This window comes from Lipotes vexillifer, unplaced genomic scaffold (assembly GCF_000442215.2).
Source record: "Lipotes vexillifer unplaced genomic scaffold, Lipotes_vexillifer_v1.1 scaffold1258, whole genome shotgun sequence".
NCBI lineage: Eukaryota > Metazoa > Chordata > Mammalia > Artiodactyla > Lipotidae > Lipotes > Lipotes vexillifer.
Window position 1 is genome coordinate 920173 of NW_006773444.1, and position 22043 is coordinate 942215.

Below are 22043 nucleotides of genomic sequence, written 5' to 3' on the forward strand. Positions count from 1 at the left end.
TTTTTCCAGTTTTTCCTCCTAGGTCCTGCTTAATAGAATCACATGAGTGTTGTTGCAGGAAGGGCATTTAGAGCACAGCCGTCTAATTCCAAATTAAAACTGAAACAGGGCCGGCCCCTTGCCCTGCTGTGCCCTCTGCCCTGCCCCAACCCTCCCCAGCACTGGAGGCCCAGCCCGGTGTAGTCCACACCGATGCCAGTGCAGTGTAGTGGTCAGCCCACAGATGAGGGGGACACACTGCCTGGACTCAATTCCCGGCTTTGCCGCTGATAAGCTGTGTGACCTTGGACAGGTTTCTTAACTTCTCTCTGCCTCAGTTTATCTCCTGTAAAATTGAGGTCAATAACAGCATCTCCATCACAAAGAAATTGTGAGAACTGAATGGGTTAGGACAGATGAAAGAGCCTTAGAGAGTTCTAGGCACAAAGGAAGCATCTGATATGTGCTATTATAGTTATCATGTAAATGTGAGCCCATGAGGACAACAATTATTCCCTGTCTGCACCCATGGCCTTGTCCCTGGCTCCTAGCATCTCCTGGTACCCGGAGGGCCCTTGAGTCCACATTTGCAGAAATGAGTGGGTGGGCAACTCTGCCCTCATGTTTCACACAATGAACTTGTGGGTGAGCTTTCATCTGAACCATTGGTTCACCATATTGGAAACAAATACAGACAGGAAACCCATCGCATTCAGCAACAGCCCCGCATTACCTGCACTCAGCCTCAAATTCTATTCTGTTCTGCCAATTATACTATCATTCAATTTCCTGAGAAGATTTTTGAGACTCAGATTTTCTCCTTTTTTTTTTAAGGTGGTTTTTATTTATTTTTTAACATCATTATTGGAATATAATTGCTTTACAATGGTGTGTTAGTTTCTGCTGTATAACACAGTGAAACAGCTATACATATACATATGTCCCCATATCTCCTCCCTCTTGCGTCTCCCTCCCACCCTCTCTATCCCACCCCTCTAGGTGGTCACAGAGCACCGAGCTGATCTCCCTGTGCTATGCAGCTGCTTCCCACGAGCTATCTATTTTACATTTGGTAGCGTATATATGTCCATGCCACTCTCTCACTTCGTCCTAGCTTACCGCCCCCCTCCGCATATCCTCAAGTCCATTCTCTACATCTGCATCTTTATTCATGTCCAGCCCCTAGGTTCTTCATAACCTTTTTTTTTTTTTTTAGATTCCATATATATGTGTTAGCATACAATATTTATTTTTCTCTTTCTGACTTACTTCACTCTGTATGACAGACTCTAGGTCCATCCACCTCACTACAAATAACTCAATTTCGTTTCTTTTTATGGCTGAGTAATATTTCATTGTGTTTATTTGTCACATCTTCTTTATCCATGAGACTCAGATTTTCTTGTACTTAAATATTAATATCAAAGGAAAACCCAATCCCTGAAGATTGCTTTTTATGCCAATTCATGCTTCCTTGTGAGACACTGACCATCAAATGCCCTGCTCATCAAATGCAGAATCCCCATAAGGAATAGGTGAGGGATCCACAGGAAATAGCCCAACACCCAGAAAACCCATCAACCCCTACCGAGGCTCCCATAGAAAAAATGTAAAGAAAAAATGTCAATGTTTCTCCCAATCCTTGAGTTCTGCAGACATTAGACTCGTTACTAAGCAAATAAGCCAATGCAAAATGAACTCTTAAATACTTTTCTCTGCCTTACATCTACCTCCATAGCAACCATGAACATGCAAGTAGACACAAGAACTTAAATTCACTCAGAGATGCAGGGTCCAGATGATAAAATTAAGCAAATGAAGCAAACCAGAGCAAGGGCTTGACTGGTCCAAGCCTGGAGCTGGGGAAGTGTTGCACTAGGTGGCTGGATCGCTCAAATGCCGCCCCGCATTCAAGGGGGTACAAACTCATGCCATGGAGGTTTGTTAAAACTTATGAAATATAACGGAGAACTCCACCCACTGCCTGAATCTCTGAGTGTGCCTGGGCCCATTTGGCATCCCATAAACAAGCTGTTTGCGACAATGCATTTTACACCCCTGATACTAATTGATTTTCCTCCCTCCACCCTGTCTAGACTGGGAACTTCCAATCCCACTTGCTTCAGTCCTCACCACAATTATGCAAGCCTGGCGGACCCCTCTGCACCACTCTGAATTCACCTCAGTCCTTTAAGTGCCCTGAGCATTTTCCCAGCTCTGTGAGGACATTCCCTTAAAAGCACTTCACAGCTCATCCATTTTGTATCTATTTCAGGTTCTACCTCTGTCATCCTGTAGCCCTTAGAGCACTGTGACATCTGAGATTGTCAACTCCTTCTTGAGGTGAGGGGCTGACCCAGCACCCACCATGCACACACAGGCAGGAATGTCTCCATCTTTAAAATTGGGGGCACTCCATTTATTTCAAAGTTGTGGTCAGCACCTAGCATGTTTCTGTCACATTAGAGATGTCCCACCTATGTGGTTTCCTTCTCCTCTGGTAAGTATTTTTGGTAAGAATGACCTCATCAGGGCCACAGTGAGATGGCCTTGGGCAGCAGAAAACTGGACCCCAGAGCCACCCATCCAGGTCCCCCTGCAAGTCCTGACACCTGTTATCTGGGGTGATGGGCTGCACTCGATCCATTAACTGTGTCTCTGGAACAGAAGTGAATTTTGACACAACAGGTTTTTTAGCCAAATATGCTCTAGAGAACACACAAACATCTCTCCCCACCCCTATCCCCGCCCCTACCCCCCCAATGTCAGGGTCCCCTGGATCTTGGTTCACCAGCCCCTCTCAATTCTGAAACACAAGAGTGTTTCTCAACCTTCAACCCATGGGAAGCCAAAACATTTCAGCTGCCCAGAGAATATTTGTGGTTTAACTCCTGTTTCCTTCATTTCCCACTCCTGGAATTTGTACACAGAATGCAGAAAAAAACCCACAGAATAATTTGGATGAAAACACTGTTAAGTATCGGATGTCCTTTAAGATGCTCATTAACGACAACATAAAACAAAATGGTAAAGCAAGAGTGCGGTCCACGTAGCCTGGGGTCTAGACAGCCCCATCCATGATCTCCTATTCCAGTTTCAGGGTTCTCTCCTGCTACAGAGTGGCCAAGTTCCATGGGGGACAGACCACGGCTTACCTGCGGAAGGGATCTAATTTCCTGCTCCTGTCCTAACTGGTCAATAACATTTTTTTAGTATCAAGTCCTTTTCTGGTAGGGGAGTGAGTCATGCCTTTCTATAAAGGTTGGCAACAAAATCCACAGATTCTGGCTCTCACAGTCACACCAGATTTTCTCAGGAGTTTTCCTCCTGTGAGTGAAGCCCAATAAATCATTAAGAAAAAGCAATGGATAATGAAAAGGGGAAAAAGCAAACCCAACCTTTTTCACCCAGAGCTCGTGGGACTTCAGACTGCGGGGTGTACACCTCCCCTGCTGTCCCTGGAGGGCTAGCGGGATGGGAAACAGTACTAAACTCGGTGTATCTGTATCACTGCTGACAGCCCAGGAATTTATTACATTCAGTATAAAATGATAACTTGATCCCATCTCACACACACAGCTGGGAGTGGAGAGCTAGGAAACAATTTCAGGATCTGGGTGTCAGCCTGAGAGGAGACCAACATCACCTGCGACGGTTGATTTTGCCAGAGATCTCAAATTTTAAATGAAAAAATGTATAATTGATTGTTTCCATTTGAAATGCACTCATTCTCTCAGCAAGTCCCGATCTCCTTCTATCTGGTTGTCACCGCAGCCACTTGGCAAATGTCGACTGAAAAAAAATGCACAGCCTAAAAGTTGAGAATTATGTTATATTCAGTGGACAAAACTGAGGACTTAAACCTGGGACGCAGCCTCTTGGATTGCTCTGAGGGACTGCCCCGAAGAGGCAAGGGGGGAACCAGGATGTATAGGAGTTTTTGCAAAAAAGACCAGGTAGTCGGAACATCAAAAGATTACTGTTAATGAAAGAAAACCAGACATCTCAAGTTAAGGAATTTAGCTCTTATCAATGTATGGGGAGATGCAAGAGTCTGGGCTCACTGAAACCACCCCTTTGATGTGCACCTCACCTATCTGGGGCCAGTGTCCTACGCTTTCTCATCCTGAATCCCCTCAGGGTGCACCTTCAGTGCAGGGGGCGGGGGGGGGTGGTTGGTGGCTGCAGTGGCTGATGGTGTGATGGCAGGCATCTTGTTTCCATCCTGAGTTCCCTCAGGGCTCACCATCAGGGCAGCGTACTGTGATGTCTTGATGGCTGCAACACCCTTTGTGACGGCAGCAGCAATGTTTTCATTGACACAAACGAGCTGAGCTTCTCTGTGGGGAGATGCACAGACCCCGGGGGCTTCCCAAGGAGCTGAGCTGGGAAGTGGGCGGGGTGGGTGACCGTGGGCTTGGCCTTTGGAATTAGCTCTGACTCTAACCCATTGGGAACGTCACTGCAGGCACAGTGGTCTCTGCGGGGCCAGCACTACAGGCAGAGGGCACAGCTGTTACAGCTCCTTATAACCCCAGGGAAAGCTCTGGGAGCCCTGGGTCTCCCTAGAATGATTCTGGGGTGCAGAGGCACTGCAAAGAGCAGCTTCTCTCCTTTATCATTTGCTTGTAATCGATCAGAGATCAGTACCAGGCAGGACACCGAGTGTGCCCAAGGTGGGTATCACTCTTTCCACAGGAGCCCAACTGCCCCGTGTGTGTCCTCTGCTGGAGGTCCTGATGTTGTCTGCACCAGGCGGTTCTACTAGCATCCACGTCACAGCCGAAGGGGAGCCATCTGTCCCTATAAACAGTAAGGCAGCTGTGAACACTGGCTAGAATATGCTTCCGGAAACACATGGGTCAATGCTGTACTTGAAACCTTTCTGTTTACATTGATTCCAAAAAAAAGTAAGGATGAAGAGTTATTTTGTTCCCATTTCTCAAAACTGTTCATTCTGGCAAAAAAAAAAGACTATCTTGTGAGAACCAATCACATGACCAAGTGGACCTTTTGACATGGTTGGTGAGGAATTCAGGTAGAGGTTTTGGTCTAAATATTGAGGGAAATATTTTGGTTACAGTAAGTACAGTCTAAAATAGCCATCAACAATCCTTTCAGATGCTTCTAAATTAGACCAGATGCTTTTAGGATGGCATGGTTTTAGAGTTTTAACAGTGAGAAAAACTGAGGCCCAAGGAAATGAACTGAGCTCCTCAGGATGCCTGAGCCCCTGGGGATGGGATTCAACTAGTCAGTTCCCAAGCTGACCTGCATCCCCCCTCTCCTTCCACCACACTGGCCCCCTCTCAAAGGATTTCATACAGCTTTGCTTTTTCCTTTCTTTCTTTCCTTTCTTTCCTTCCTTCCTTCCTTTCTTCTTCCCTCTCTCCCTCCCTCCCTTCCCTCCTCCCTCTCTTTCTTCCTTTTCTCCCTTCCTTCCTCCCTCCCTCCCTCCCTCTCTCTTTCCTTCCTTCCTTCCTTCCTTCCTTCCTTTCTTTCTTCTTGGTCAAAGAATCAAGTGGGAGAGAAGTTGCAGTCAGACCTGTTACCCACATCGCCTTTTCTTTGGACCCAGGTTTTGGCAGGGATCTAAGGCAGGACCACACGACAGAAACCAGATGGCATGGATGGACACCGCTGTCCTGCCCACACTCACAGGGATCTGCTGGGCAGAGCAGCCCAGATCTATCAAAAGTCCTCTGATGTGAAAGCAGAGAACATCGCTTCCCATCCCACGGCTGCTGGCACCATCCTGGACACTGGGCCGGGCAAAGTTCCCTTCCTCAAGGGTGTGCTCTGCCTGTTTTTTCTTATCCTAGGACAACAGCCTTCCTGATGGACACACCCATGGCTGTGTCCCTCAGCCAGGGGACACCAAGTCTTCCCACATCCTGGAAATCTGGCATCAATTCAGAGTTAAGGGCAAACCAAGAGGCTGAAGCCCACCAGCTTCGTGAGAATGAATCCCCGTGATGGGCAGAGAAACGGAACTTATGAATCTAGTTTCTACTCTGCGATGTGAGTGGGAAAAGGCCATTCTCTGTGCCAAGTGCCTCGAGAGGATGCCTGAGGAAACGCATTTCTATAGAAGATAAGTTGCAGAAACTATCTGGCCAACAAAATACTGTGTCATAGGAGCTCTCTGACGGTTACAAGCATCAGAACAATTTCAGATCATTTCTCCACTGGCAGGATTTTTCCTGAACTTACAGGAAAATGTAAGTGTGCCAGAGCATCCAACTGGTAGTATCTTTCTTGTAACAAAACTCAGGGAAGAAACTGAAGGTGAGCTGGATTAGTCCGAACCTTCTGCTGTAGGACCTCCTGAAAACCAAAACCTGTTAGCGAAGAGGGGAATGCTTGGGACATGCTGATTATTCATAATTGGCCACTTTCACCAGGACCATTTTAGAAAGCCAAAAATTTCTGAAAAGCTTGTGAATGAAAAGGAAACAAGTCTTGGTGTAATTCAAAGATGTAGAACGCGTGATGCCCAGCCCCAGGAAGGCCATGGTCTTGATGGGGAGGGCGCGGGGGCCCCAGGGGTCAGTGTGCAGGCTCCACAGGGGGTGTGGAGGGGGCGAGGAGAGGAAGAGCTCTGAGGGATGTGGTGTGATGGTGAGTCAGGGGTGGTGAGCATGACGCATGGGGAGCAGAAGAATGAGGGGGGTCAGGGCTCCACACATGTGTGTGTGTGTCTGTGTGTCTGTGCTGGCTTGCTGTGGTTCTAGGTGAGATTTCAAAGGAGGCAAACTCAATTAAGCACAATTTTGGCGGCGGCGGGGGGAGATGGTTGCTAATTCACACGAACAATAAAACCTTAATAACAAAGGTTTCCCTTTAAAATGTGCAAAATTTCCCAAAATTTGTACAGTAGCAGGTTTTGAATATTGATCTATAAGTTGTTTACTAAAATTCATCAGGAGTGAGATTTCCTACATAGCCACAGTTGAGATCAATGGATTCCTCCCAAGGACATCAGGCCTCACATGTCAAGCGGCTCCTGTGCATTTCACTGATACCTAGGCTGGATGAGGGAAGGAAATGAGGGCCTGGCTGCCGGTTGGTACTGGCTGGGCTTCAGGGCTGACGGAAAAGACGTCTCATCCCCATACAGAAACAAAACTAAAATGAGAATGAATCTCTCTGCCAGAAACCAGATGATTTCTAACTCTTGGATCAGATCAGGAAGGCTTCTCCCTAACTCTAGGTAACCGAGTCATTAGGTGGAGGAAACTAAACTGATTAGATTTCTCTTCTGGCAAATTCATCTTCAAGTAAAATAGGAGGGTTTTTTAAGAAGCAGGAAGTGTAGGTGTGATTCAATCGTCTCTCATTTGAGGAGTCCAGCTCTCCACTGTCCAAGCACCCCCCTCTCACCTGCAAAGACATCCATCATCCTTTGCTATCTACAGGCGTCGTGCTGTAGAACGGCAATCACAAATTTCAGTATCCAAAACGGGACCCTTATCCACGTGGCCCAGGAAAAAGGCCCAATTGGAAAGAACATGGGGCAACAGCATTCTTTTTTTCAAAGATTTTTTTGATGTGGACCAGTTTTAAAGTCTTTATTGAATTTGTTACAATATTGCTTCTGTTTTTTAAGTTTTGGTTTTTTGGCCACGAGGCATGTGGGATATTAGCTCCCTGACCAGGGATTGAACCCGCACCACGTGCACTGGAAGGTGAAGTTTTAACCACTGGACAACCAGGGAAGCCCAGGGCAAAAGCATTTTGAAGATTGTCCTGGACAAACAGAGAAGGGTGGTCCCCCTTCCAGAAGGGAGTCTGAGTGGACACTGGCTGAGAGCAGAGAACCAGCGCTACCGGTGAAGAAGGGGGTCTCATCCCCAGACTCAGGCAGAACAACAGATACGTGAGGGGGTCTTGAGCCTCCACACATCAACCCATCTGATCATGTGACAGCTCTCTGAGGTAGGTAATCGCAGGACCCCCTTTCACAGGGAAGGAAACTGAGGCAGAGAGAGTGGGTGCCTGGGGCCACATCCAGACAGTGGAAGAGCCAGGCAGGCTGGCACTGGAACAGAGGGTCTAGAACTTAGTCGCACATGAGGACTCCCCCGCACCCCGGAGCTTTTAAAGATGGGAAAGGCCAGCCACACTCCAGACCAACTTCGGCAGAAACTCTGGGATGGGACCAGACATCTGCTGTTTTTCTTTTAAAAGAAAAATTATTGTGTCAAAATACGTGTAACATATGATTTACCATTTTAACCACTTTGAAGTGTACAATTCAGAGGCACGAAGTACCTTCCCCGTGTTGTCCAGCCACCACCATCTAGTTCTGGAACTTCTCATCCCCCTAAAAGGAAACCCTCGGTCCATTCAGTAGCCACTGCTCATCCCATCTCCCCTGGCAACCACCCATCTGCTTTCTGACTCTGGATGGACTGTCCTGGTTCCTTCACATGAACGGAGTCAAACAACACATGGTTTCCAGGCCTGGCTTCTTTCACTCAGCGTGAAGATTTCAAGGTTCCTCCGCACTCAGCCTGTGTCAGAGCATCCTTTCTCCTCATGGCTGAATAATCCTTCCTCACATGGAGAGTCCACATTCTGTTCGCCCATTCATCTGGGGACGGACATGCGGGTTGTTTTCGCCTTTTGGCTTTTGTGACTAGAGCTGCTGTGAACATCTGCCTAGAGGTGTTGGCTGGAAACTCTGCCCTCAAGTTCTGTGGGCACCTAGGAGCAGACTTGCCGGGTCTACGCTTCACTCTCCCCGGCAGCTGCACCGTTTTACCTTTCCACTAGCAATGAAGGAAGGTTCCAATTTCTCCATGTCCTTGCCAACACTTATTTGTTATTTTCCTTTTATAAAATTGATAGCCATCTTAGCGGGTGCGAAGCGGCACCTCACTGAGGTTTGGGTTTGCATATTTCTAGCTCATCATGATCTGGACGTCCTTTCATGGGCTCGCTGGCTGTTAGGCGTCTGCTTTGAAAGTCAAGGTGAAGAGCCACTGCTCCAGATTCCTCCCCGAAAGCATCACACCACTCACGCTGCCTGGGGCAGAGGTGGCTCATTTTTCCTTCTCCCTCAGGACAGACCTTAGAGCATCAGCCTCCGACATTTATTTCTGGTCCCCAGCCCCATGGTGGCAGGGGTGCCCATGCATGACAAACCTCCACAGGGAGCATCTGTACAAGATCTCTGCCCCTCACACTTGCCCTCAGAAAAGCGTATTAGGAAGTGAAGGACAATGTTTTTGCAGGGGAACCTTGAACAGCCTCCTTCTGTTTTAAGTAAATCATTCATAAATTTTGCAACTTTACTATTAACTAACAAAGCACCCCTCCCCTGACCCCTCTCTGAGGCTCCACTGCCCCACAAGACACACAGCTGATCCAGTGCATGCCAGCCTGGCCCCAGAGAGGGGACCTCAGGGCACACACGCCCCAGGTCACCTGTGATGTTCACATGTAAAGCCTTGCAGGTTTCTTCAGGTTTTCCTGTGACCTGCTCATGGAGCCCCACGCTTGCCTGTGAGCCTGATTTTTTAGGGACAAGATTCTGCAGTTCTTCTGACCTGTGCCCACTCTGCATTCTCCCTTTAAGACATTAACACTTGCTGGAAATAAATCGAGGGGAAGGAAAATGGTGACTGCAGGGGAACTGCAGGGGTGGAGCCAGCCCAGAGGTCCAGCGAAGAGGAGGCTTAGAAGAGGGGCCGTGGGAGGGAGATGCAGGTTTTCCCACTCGAAAGCAGGTAACAGAGAGGGGACACCAAGGGACATCCGAGGGATTCTGTCCAATCTTTCCAGTCCCAGGGGAACAAGCCAGGAGGAAAACCGGACCACCAGAACAGTTACTGAACATGGTTGCTACAACCCATCAGGAAACTGAGGAGCCGATCTCCCTGTTGCTATGTTTGCAATCCTGGGAGAGGTGCAATGTTCTCCTCTTTCTGGCGGCATGTGGGGAGCTAGCGGGATGCCTGTTCAATAAACCAGCAGGGCAGGCCTTCTGTCCAGGCCTGACAGCAGGAGGTACTCAGAAGGGGAGGAGAAAGGCCGTCCCACCCAGAGCAGAGTCCCAACCGCAGCCTGGGGCAGCCCTGCCTCTGGGGCCACCTCACCTAGGGGCTTACAGGTCAGTGGGCACGGCTGCCTCTCTCTATCCTGGGCCGTGTGGGGTGGGGCAGGGGGGAGGGCAGCAGGAGTGATGGGGGGGCCCAGAAGGGAATGGAGAGAGTCCTTCTCTTTTCTTTTCTCAGGACTCAGACCCCGCCTTGGGCCCCTGTTAGCATCAGTCTCCCCAGCTGGATTCGAAGGGGCAACTCCACCAGCTTTAAGCAAAAGTATGGGTGCTCTTCCCAAGTGGACGTACCCTCCTGACCTGCCTGCCGGAGCCCCACTGCCTTTCATCTTCTCTCTCAGACCTGCTTCTGAGGCCGGAGACTCTGTCATCTGTGAGGCTGTGTTCAGCCTCTCTCCTGTCGGGCCCCCATCAGCACCCCAGCTCTAAAGAGCATCCTCCCAGGGAGCCCTGCCCTCCTCCCCAAAGGCCCTCTTTGGTTCTGGCCCACAGCTGCCTGGGATCTGCTCCCCTAGCAATGCCTCAGGAACAGTCCTACAGGAGGCCAAGGGGTAAATGCGGAGAGTGGGCTTTCCAGAACCCAGCAGAAGACGCCCTGGGTGACTGGAGCTCCCGCCAGGACTGCCCGCGGTGCCCCGTCCTGCAGGGAACCATAGATCCAGTGGGTCTCCAACCGACGGCACCCCATCCCCCATTCAGGGTGTGAGTGTGTGTGTGTGTGTGTGTGAATATGTACACACACTCACACACATATATGATATATAATATATAATGTATTATTATATTATAATATATATTGTAGCATATTATATATTATATAATATGCTATAATATATAATACATATCAACATATATAACATAATATATATACTAATATAATACACTAATATATAATAATGTATTATATAATGTATATTATATAATAATATAATGAAAAATCTATTTATTATCACATAAATACTCAAGCCCTCATTTCTGATTTTAACACAGAAACCTCAGCCTCTGTTTCTGGATTATTTTCCAACTCCCTGAGACAAGCCTTACTTTCCCCGTGCCAGGTCCCCTGGCCGGGGCTGCGCATGGCTGGCCATCCCGCTTTTTTGAACAGGCACCTGCAAGCCCCCGCATCCCATGCCCTGTATCCAAGCCTGAGGGTGGGCGTCGTCCAGAGGGCTCCCTGCCTGGGGCGCACTGTTTCCTTACTCCTCTGTGAGTCAGTGTGAAACGCCAGGGTCTGCACCCCTCTGGAAGATTGTTGGCAAGGTCGCAAGTGCCCGGGTTCTGAACTCCACATGGGCGGGGGACAATTCCCCCCACTAATGTCAGTCACAGACAGCTCCCCTGGCACCTTCCCCTCTTCAGGGTCACAAGCTGGTGTGTCCAGGCTGCGGGCTCCTTCCCGAATCCCACTTCCTTCAAAAGTCCCATGTTCCAGTAAGGATCTCATCCCACAGGCAATCCCCTCCCACACTCTGGTTACGTTTTAGCTCTCACTTTATGAGTAAATATATATATTTTTAACAACATTATTGGAGTATAATTGCTTTACAATGGTGTGTCAGTTTCTGCTGTATAACGAGGTGAATCAGCTATACATATACATATGTTCCCATATCTTCTCCCTCTTGCGTCTCCCTCCCACCCTCCTTATCCCACCCCTCTAGGTGGTCACAAAGCACCAAGCTGATCTCCCTGTGCTATGTGACTGCTTCCCACTAGCTATCAATTTTACATTTGGTAGTGTATAGATGTCCATGCCACTCTCTCACTTCGTCCCAGCTTACCTTTCCCACTCCCCGTGTCCTGAAGTCCATTCCCTACATCTGCATCTTTATTTCTGTCCGGCCCCTAGGTTTTTCAGAACCATTTATTTTTTTTTTTAGATTCCATATATATGTGTTAGCATACAGTATTTGTTCTTCTCTTTCTGACTTACTTCACTCTGTATGACAGACTCTAGGTCCATCCACCTCACTACAAATAACTAATTTTGTTTCTTTTCATGGCTGAGTAATATTCCATTGTATATATGTGCCACATCTTCTTTATCCATTCATCTGTCAATGGACACTTGGGTTGCTTTCATGTCTTGGCTATTGTAAATAGAGCTGCAATGAACATTGTGGTACATGACTTTTTTTGATTTACGGTTCTCTCTGGGTGTATGCCAGGAATGGGATTGCAGGATCATATGATAGCTCTAGTTTTAGTTTTTTAAGGAACCTCTACACTGTTCTCCATAGTGGCTGTACCAATTAACATTCCCACCAACAGTGCAAGAGGGTTCCCTGTTCTCCACACCCTCTCCAGCATTTTTTGTTTGTAGATTTTTTTTTTTTTTTCAGTACACGGGCCTCTCACTGTTGTGGGCTCTCCTGTTGTGGAGCACAGGCTCCAGACGCACAGGCTCAGCGGCCATGGCTCATGGGCCCAGTCGCTCCACGGCATGTGGAATCCTCCCGGACCAGGGCACAAACCCGTGTTCCCTGCATAGGCAGGCAGACTCTCAACCACTGTGCCACCAGGGAAGCCCTGTTTGTAGATATTTTGATGATGGCCATTCTGACTGGTGTGAGGTGATACCTCACTGTAGTTTTGATTTGCATTTCTCTAATGATAAGTGATGTTGAGCATCCTTTCATGTGTTTGTTGGCAATCTGTATATCTTCTTTGGAGAAATGTCTATTTAGGTCTTCTGCCCATTTTTGGATTGGGCTGTTTGTGTTTTTTGATATTGAGCTGCACGAGCTGCTTGTGAATTTTGGAGATTAATCCTTTGTCAGTTGCTTCATTTGCAAATATTTTCTCCCATTCTGAGGGTTGTCTTTTCATCTTCTTTATGGTTTCCTTTGCTGTGCAGAAGCTTTTAAGTTTCATAAGGTCCCATTTGTTTATTTTTGTTTTTACTTCCATTTGTCTAGGATCTGGGTCAAAAAGGATCTTGCTGTGATTTATTTCATAGAGTGCTCTGCCTATGTTTTCCTCTAAGAGTTTTCTAGTGTCTAGCCTTACATTTAGGTCTTTAATCCATTTTGAATTTATTTCTGTGTATGATGTCAGGGAGTGTTCTAATTTCATTCTTTTACATGTAGCTGCCCAGTTTTCCCAGCACCACTTATTGAAGAGGGTGTCTTTTCTCCATTGTATATTCTTGCCTCCTTTATTGAAAATAAGGTGACCATATGTGCATAGATTTATCTCTGGGCTTTCTATCCTGTTCCATTGATCTGTATTTCTGTTTTTGTGCCTGCACCATACTGTCTTGATTACTGTAGCTCTGTAGTATAGTCTGAAGTCAGGGAGCCTGATTCCTCCAGGTCCATTTTTCTTTCTCAAGATTGCTTTGGCTATTCAGGATCTTTTGTGTTTCCATACAAATTGTGAAATTTTTCTTATAGTTCTGTGAAAAATGCCATTGGTAGTGTGACAGGGTTTGCATTGAATCTGTAGATTACTTTGGGTGGTATTATCATTTTCACAATGTTGATTCTTCCAATCCAAGAACATGGTATATCTCTCCATCTGTTTGTATCATCTTTCATTTCTTTCATCAGTGTCTTAAAGTTTTTCACATACAGGTCTTTTCTGTCCTTAGGTAGGTTGATTCCTAGGTATTTTATTCTTTTTGTTGCAATGGTAAATGGGAGTGTTTCCTTAATTTCTCTTTCAGATTTTTCATCATTAGTGTATAGGAATGCAAGAGATTTCTGTGCATTAATTCTGTATCCTGCTACTTTACCAAATTCATTGATTAGCTCTAGCAGTTTTCTGTTAGTGTCTTTAGGATGCTCTATGTATAATATCATGTCATCTGCAAACAGTGACAGCTTTACTCCTTCTTTTCCGATTTGGATTCCTTTTATTTCTTTTTCTTCTCTGACTGCTGTGGCTACAACTTCCAAAACTATTTTGAATAATAGTGGTGAGAGTGGGCAACCTTGTCTTGTTCCTGATCTTTGTGGAAATGGTTTCAGTTTTTCACCACTGAGAACGAAGTTGGCTGTGGGTCTGTCATATATGGCCTTTATTATGTTGAGGTAAGTTCCCTCTATGCCTACTTTCTGGAGGGTGTTTATCATAACTCGGTGTTGAATTTTGTTCAAAGCTTTTTCTGCATCTATTGAGATGATCATATGCTTTTTCTCCTTCAATTTGTTAATATGGTGTATCATATTGTTTGATTTGCGTATATTGAAGAATCCTTGCATTCCTGGGATAAACCCCACTTGATCATGGTGTATGATCCTTTTAATGTGCTGTTGGATTCTGTTTGCTAGTATTTTGTTGAGGTTTTTTGCATCTATGTTCATCAGTGATATTGGCCTGTAGTTTTCTTTCTTTGTGACATCTTTGTCTGGTTTTGGTCTCAGTGTGATGGTGTCCTCGTAGAATGAGTTTGGGATCATTCCTCCTTCTGCTCTATTTTGGAAGAGTTTGAGAAGGATAGGTGTTAGCTCTTCTCTAAATGTTTGATAGAATTTGCCTGTGAAGCCATCTAGTTCCAGGCTTTGGCTTGTTGGAAGATTTTTAATCACAGTCTCAATTTCAGTGCTTGTGATTGGTTTGTTTATATTTTCTATTTCTTCCCGGTTTAGTCTCGGAAGGTTGTGCTTTTCTAAGAATTTGTCCATTTCTTCCAGGTTGTCCTTTTTAATTGGCATAGAGTTTCTTGTAGTAATCGCTCATGATCTTTTGTATTTCTGCAGTGTCAGTTGTTACTTCTCCTTTTTCATTTCTGATTCTATTGAATTGAGTCTTCTCCCTTTTTTCTTGATGAGTCTGGCTATTGGTTTATCAATTTTGTTTATCTTTTCAAAGAACCAGCTTTTAGTTTTACTGATCTTTGCTATTGTTTCCTTCATTTCTTTTTCATTTATTTCTGATCTGTACTTTATGATTTCTTTCCTTCTGCTAACTTTGGGGTTTTTTTGTTCTTTCTCTAATTGCTTTAGGTGTAAGGTTACATTGTTTCTTTGAGATGTTTCTTGTTTCTTGAGGTAGGATTGTATTGCTATAAACTTCCTTCTTAGAACTGCTTTTGCTGAATCCCATAGGGTTTGGGTCATCGTGATTTCATTGTCATTTGTTTCTAGATATTTTTTATTTCCTCTGATTTCTTCAGTGATCTCTTGGTTATTTAATAGTGTATTGTTTAGCCTCCATGTGTCTGTATTTTTTACAGATTTTTTTCTGTAATTGATATCTAGTTTCATAGCATTGTGGTCAGAAAAGATACTTGATACGATTTCAATTTTCTTAAATTTACCAAGGCTTGATTTGTGACCCCAGATTTGATCTATACTGGAGAATGTTCCATGGGCACTTGAGAAGAAAGTGTAGTCTATTATTTTTGGATGGAATGCCCTATAAATATCAATTAAGTCCATCTTGTTTAATGTATCATTTAAAGCTTGTGTTTCCTCATTTATTTTCATTTTGGATGATCTGTCCACTGGTGAAAGTGGGGTGTTAAAGTCCCCTACTGTGATTGTGTTACTGTCGATTTCCCCTTTTATGGCTGTTTGCATTTGCCTTATGTATTGAGGTACTCCTATGTTGGGTACATAAATATTTACAATTGTTATATCTTCTTCTTGGGTTGATCCCTTGATCATTATGTGGTGTCCTTCTTTGTCTCTTCTAATAGCCTTTATTTTAAAGTCTATTTTGTCTGATATGAGAATTGCTACTCCAGCTTTCTTTTGATTTCCATTTGTATGGAATATCTTTTTCCATCCCCTCACTTTCAGTCTGTATGTGTCCCTAGGTCAGAAGTGGGTCTCTTGCAGACAGCATATATAAGGGTCTTGTTTTTGTATCCATTCATCCAGTCTATGTCTTTTGGTGGGAGCATTCAATCCATTTACATTTAAGGTAATTATCAATATGTATGTTCCTATTCCCATTTTCTTAATTGTTTTGGGTTTGTTATTGTAGGTCTTTTCCTCCTCTTGTTTTTCCTGCTCTTGTGTTTCCTGCTGAGAGAAGTTCCTTTAGCATTTGCTGTAAAGTGTAAAAGCACTCTCTCAGCTTTTGCTTGTCTGTAAAGGTTTTAATATTTCCGTCAAATCTGAATGAGGTCCTTGCTGGGTAATCTTCATTGTAGGTTTTTCCGTTTCATCAATTTAAATATGTCCTGCCAGTCCCTTCTGGCTTGCAGAGTTTCTGCTGAAAGATCAGCTGTTAACCTTATGGGGATTCTCTTGTGTGTTATTTGTTTTTTTTTCCCTTGCTACTTTTAATATTTTTTCTTCGTATTTTATTTTTGATAGTTTGATTCATATGTATCTTGGCATGTTTCTCCCTGGATTTATCCTGTATGGGACTCTCTGTGCTTCCTGGACTTGATTGACTATTTCCTTTCCCATATTAGGGAAATTTTCAACTATAATCTCTTCAAATATTTTCTCAGTCCCTTTCTTTTTCTTTTCTTCTTCTGGGACCCCTATAATTCGAATGTTGGTGTATTTAATGGTGTCCCAGAGGTCTCTGAGACTGTCCTCACTTCTTTTCATTCTTTTTTTCTTTATTCTCCTCTGTGGTAGTTATTTCCACTATTTTATCTTCCAGGTCATTATCTGTTCTTCTGCCTCAGCTATTCTGCTACTGATTCCTTCTAGAGACCTTTTAATTTTATTTATCGTGTTGTTCATCATTGTTTGTTTGCTCTTTACTTCTTCTAGGTGCTTGTTAAACGTGTCTTGTATTTTCTCCATTCTATTTCCAAGATTTTGGATCATCTTTACTATCATTACTCTGAATTCTTTTTCAGGTAGACTGCCTATTTCCTCTTCATTTGTTTGGTCTGGTGGGTTTTTACCTTGCTCCTTCATCTGCTGTATGTTTCTCTGTCTTCTCAGTTTGCTTAACTTACTGTGTTTGGGGTCTCCTTTCCACAGGCTGCAGGTTCGTAGTTCCCATTGTTTTTTGGTGTCTGCTCCCAGTGGCTAAGGTTGGTTCAGTGGGTTGTGTAGGCTTCCTCGTGGAGGAGACTGGTGCCTGTGTTCTGGTGGATGAGGCAGGATCTTGTCTTTCTGGTGGGCAGGGCCATGTCTGGTGGTGTGTTTTGGGGTGCCTGTGACCTTATTGTGATTTTAGGCAGCCTCTCTGCTAATGGGTGGGGTTGTGGTCCTGTCTTACTAGTTGTTTGGCATAGGGTGTCCAGCACTGTAGCTTGCTGGTCATTGAGTCAAGCTGCATCTTAGCATTGAGATGGAGATCTCTAGGAGAGCTTTCGCTGTTTGATATTACATGGAGCTGGGAGGTCTCTGGTGGACCAATGTACTGAACTCGGCTCTCCGACCTCAGAGGCACAGGTCTGTTACCTGGCTGGAGCACCAAGACCTTGTCAGCCACACGGCTTTTGGGAGGTCTGAGGTCTTCTGCCAGCGTTCAGTAGGTGTTCTGTAGGAGTTGTTCCACATATAGATGTATTTCTGATGTATTTGTGTGAAGGAAGGTGATGCCCTCGTCTTACTCCTCTGCCATCTTGAAGGTCTCCCCTATGAGTAATTTTTTAACTGGCTGGCCCATTTTCTGAAATGAGTGAATCACCCGATTTTTCTTGTTTCTAGGGTTTTTGGTGGATTTGCTGGTTCACAGATGCGAGTCTCTGACAAATGTGTTTCACTGTTTTCCTTGGAACGTCTGGGATACGGATACAAAAGTCATCATTTACTTTAGACCTTCTCACATTCCTTTCTTTCTATTTAAAAAGTTGGCAGTTGGTATTTCTCTAGAGAGGCACTTCTATGCATGTGTGTTCATGCCGTGCACGGCTGTGCACACACACACACACACACACACACACACACACACACGACCATGGAACAAAGTACTTATTGCTTCCACAGAAGCCACAGGCTTGGAAGTACAGAGGGGGAGCCAAGCCCTGCCACAGTGCAGAAGGGTCATGCTTTGGCCCAGGCATCAGCCAAGTGGCCCATGTGCCCTGTGATGCTACAGCCATGAAACCCGGACTTCTGGTCAACCAGGAACAGGCAAGGCACATGGCGAGTCTCTCCTGCTCAGCCCACATGAAGTCCAGCCTCAGTGGTCAACCACAGAAACCTTGAGTCAGCATTCCAGGGAACTCCCCCAATACACAGAGCTGACACAGATTATTAAAATTATTTTAAATGGTCACATCCTTCTTTTTGTATTTTGATTGTCTTCAGCATAAATGTTCACATTTCCTGGAGAAACTGCAGAGGACAGGTAATTCTCCAATCCTCCAGGAGAAAGCAGGCCTCCTTTCAGCCTGGATGATGAGATGAGGGTGACAGAACATAAGGTCACTTGCAGAAGATGATTCTGGTTGATGTCATTACCCAGATCAAGGCCACCTGTGGCTACTCAAGCCTGGACAGAGACAGCAAGCTCCACAACTCAAAAGGTTAAATGTCTCCTTCTGGCTTTTTGGAGAAAGTGCTCTATTTTTTCCAATGCAAAATTACAGGGTCTTAGGGTTGAGATGGCAACCTCTCACCCAGATATGAGTCCATCTGTAAACTTAGAGATGCTCAGTCAGCTTCTGGGTGGGAAACAAAGCCCCCACCTTAGGGATGAGAGTTACCCACCCCCAGCCCTGAACCGTGGCCACCAACAACTCCTCCCAGTATTGACCTGATTATATCACAGCAAAACCGAATGAGTCTAGGAAGGACCAGTGCTCAGAGAAGTAGACAAAAACAATGCAGATCTCTCAGAATGTTGACCTTGCAACCAACTAAAATCTTCAGCTCCTTCTCACATGAACTACAATAGAATCTGGTCTCACCTAGGCTGCGATACGCATGCAAAATTCTTCAACCTAAATTCATTCATTTATGTTTAAGTTCTGCAGCCCTGCATGACGGACAACCAAGCTCTGTACAAATTTTACTTGTCAGCCACTATGCCACCCAGTTCTGTGTTACCTACAGTCTGAAAAGTCTTCTTCTGAGTGGCAGGTAAGTACATAAGTTCTTGTGCCTGGGATGCCATGGACACCTCTCCTACAGACACCAGAGGTCAGAAACCCAATGCCTAATGGGGACAGCTGTCACCTACTAGGCCCTGCCTTCCCTTCTCAGAGTCTCCATAGGATGCTGACCAATGACTGATGTGGCTGAGGAAGGAGAAACAAGTGAGAAATAAATGTGCTGATTTTTTAACAGAGACTTAAGCCTTAAGAACTCAGAGTATCTTGTTCATGCTAGGATATGCTTATGAAATGATACAGGAGAGAAAGGCCAATACCTGTATTGCAGCAATGGGTAATTTCTCAGCCAAGAGGAGTCACAAGCCTGGAAACAAGCTGAAAGGCAATCAGACCAGCAAAAAATGGTGGGGCGATTTCCCAGCTCACTAATCAGCACAGCACAGCACTCTGAAATGTGGCTTCAAGAGTGGAAAGGGGTCCAAGGGCTAAGCCTAGAAGCACCCTGGGAGGCCCCCAGCAGACACCCTAGCGTAATTTCACCACTTGCTCCCCAACAGCCTGTGTCCATTCCTTACCTCAGGTGTGGAAGGGCCTTAATGGTCTGACTATTTAACAGCCACCTGCAACTCATATATTGCGTGATCTCAGGACAAAATACATTCTTATTTAAAAGATGTATACCATGGAATATTGCTCAGCCATAAAAAAGAATGAAAAAATGCCATTTGCAGCAACATGGATGGACCTAGAGATTGTCATACTAAGTGAAGCAAGTCAGACAGAGAAAAATATATGATGTCACTTAGATGAGGAATCTAAAAAAAATGATAGAAATGAACTTATTTATAAAACAGAAATAGACTCACAGACATAGAAAACAATCTATGATTACCAGAGGGGAAAGTGGGGGGACAGGATAAATTAGGAGATTGGGATTAACGTATACATACTACTGTATATAAAATAGATAACCAACAAGGACCTACTGTACAGCACTGGGAACTCTACTCAATATGATGTAATAATCTATAAGGGAAAAGAATCTGAAAAAATATATACATATAACTGAATCACTGTGCTGTACACCTGAAATGTACACGATATTGTAAATCAATGGTACTTCAATTAAAAAAATTCAACTCATTTTTAATGCACACACTATATTACATCATAAAGATGTGAGTAGGATTAAAGGGGATGCTGAAATATCACAGCTCTCAAAGACTACAAGAGAAACATGCCAGGAAGGGCTGTCAGAGCCCCAGACAAACCCCAAGCAGACATAAGTGATCCCTGTTTAATGTTGATTTGGGAAAGAACTGAAGAACACGGGACCGAGTTACTTGTAAGTCAAATAAGAGCAATCACTTGGCCTTGCCGGGAAGGTCCTGTACCTGTAGCTTGTTGCCAAGCGTGGAATCTCACTCTAGTGCCCGTCCTGTGGAGCTGGGGCCACACCTCACTCTTCTGCCCACCTCCAGGGCTGCAGGAAGCCTGCACACCAGCCACTCCAGCATTCACGTTTGCAGGGCTGTCTGCATGTTTATAGACACCGTCTTGGCCCAGCATCTCTTGTTAGCACATTTATCAGACCAAATGCAAGAGAAAGAACTTGGAATAAACTACTAATTAATACTAAGGTTAAGGTTCCCAGGTAGCCCCTCCCTTTTCGGAAATCCATCACTGTGAGTATTTTCACAGGGCCCTACCTACACTTTCTATCCCTAAGGAGGAGTTGGCAAAGGCAGACATCATTCCAAAATCAAAAGCAGTTTCCTACACAAAGTCATCGGCAGTACAGGTCTGCTTGGAAACAGCATCTCCTCTCATCCTTGTCGGGTGATTTGTAAAGGTCTCTGTGGCATTTCTATTTCTCAGGCCTGAGATGGGGATGCTCTGACTGCTCCAGTGTGGGCATCCTCTAACTCAGACCAGGCTCAGGGATCCACAGTGATGGACCGAATGAAACCAGAACCATAGACCTGCTTTCAGGTACCAAGACTCTTAGGCACACAACTGGCTGAGGACCACTACCCGCCTGCCAGGGAGTTACCGCTATTTTGTTTTATAACATTAAACTCCGGGCTTCCCTGGTGGCGCAGTGGTTGAGAGTCCGCCTGCCGATGCAGGCGACACGGGTTCGTTCCCCGGTCTGGTAAGATCCCACGTGCCGCGGAGCGGCTGGGCCCGTGAGCCATGGCCGCTGAGCCTGCGCGTCCAGAGCCTGTGCTCCGCAACGGGAGAGGCCGCAGCAGTGAGAGGCCCGCGTACCGCAAAAAAAAAAAAAAAAAAAAAAAAAAAAGATTAAACTCCAACATTGCTACAGTTGACCCTAGGTCCCAGTTCTGTCCTCTTGGGTGGGTCCTGGCTGCCACGGGGAACTGTCAAGTTCTTCTCAAACACACTCTGTCTCCGGTGAGAAGTCCACAGATGCAGGATGCCCTTTTATGAGCACATCACTTAGGCTAAACGTAAGTGGATTAGGCTTTCAAATGTTGCCATTCTCGCTCCTTGATAATATTTCACTGTTAATTTTGCTTTATTGCTGCCAATTATTACAGCTGATACTTAAATATATACAGTCACAGATATGTAGCAAATCATTTTCAAATAACTAGAATAATAAGAAAGAAGGAATCATCCATAAACTTATGCTAAAACAAATGTAAACATAATCCCCCCACCCAAACTTACTTGTATAGTATTATTTCATCACTGAATGAATTTTATTTAATTATTATTTCCACTTAGTAAATGAAAACCAGAAATTGAATTGAAAATTAATATTTTAAGTAATATTAATATCTTATTACTGAAATATAATTAACTTCAGTAACTTCATTACTGAAATTGTATTAATTAAAAATGAACACACTTAATATGTGTCACCAAATTTAAATTGATAAAGGTTCTGCTGTTGCTTCTGTTTTTGGTTTACAGCATTTTCAATTACCTAAAATCTCATATAGATGCTTACATTCTCTTACAAAGTAAATCAGTAAAGTGCTGCAAACAGCAAGTTAATTTGAACTCAGACCATCTGCTGAGAGCTTCCCCCTTCGTCCTGTCAAGGGAAAG

The 22043-nt window shown here is 44.9% G+C and overlaps 1 protein-coding gene across 1 annotated transcript in view; it reads right to left on the reverse strand.

Moving 5' to 3' along the window:
- COBL (cordon-bleu WH2 repeat protein) overlaps positions 1 to 22043 on the reverse strand; it is a 447965-nt gene that overhangs the window by 296531 nt on the left and 129391 nt on the right. The gene's annotated exons all lie outside the window — the stretch shown is intronic.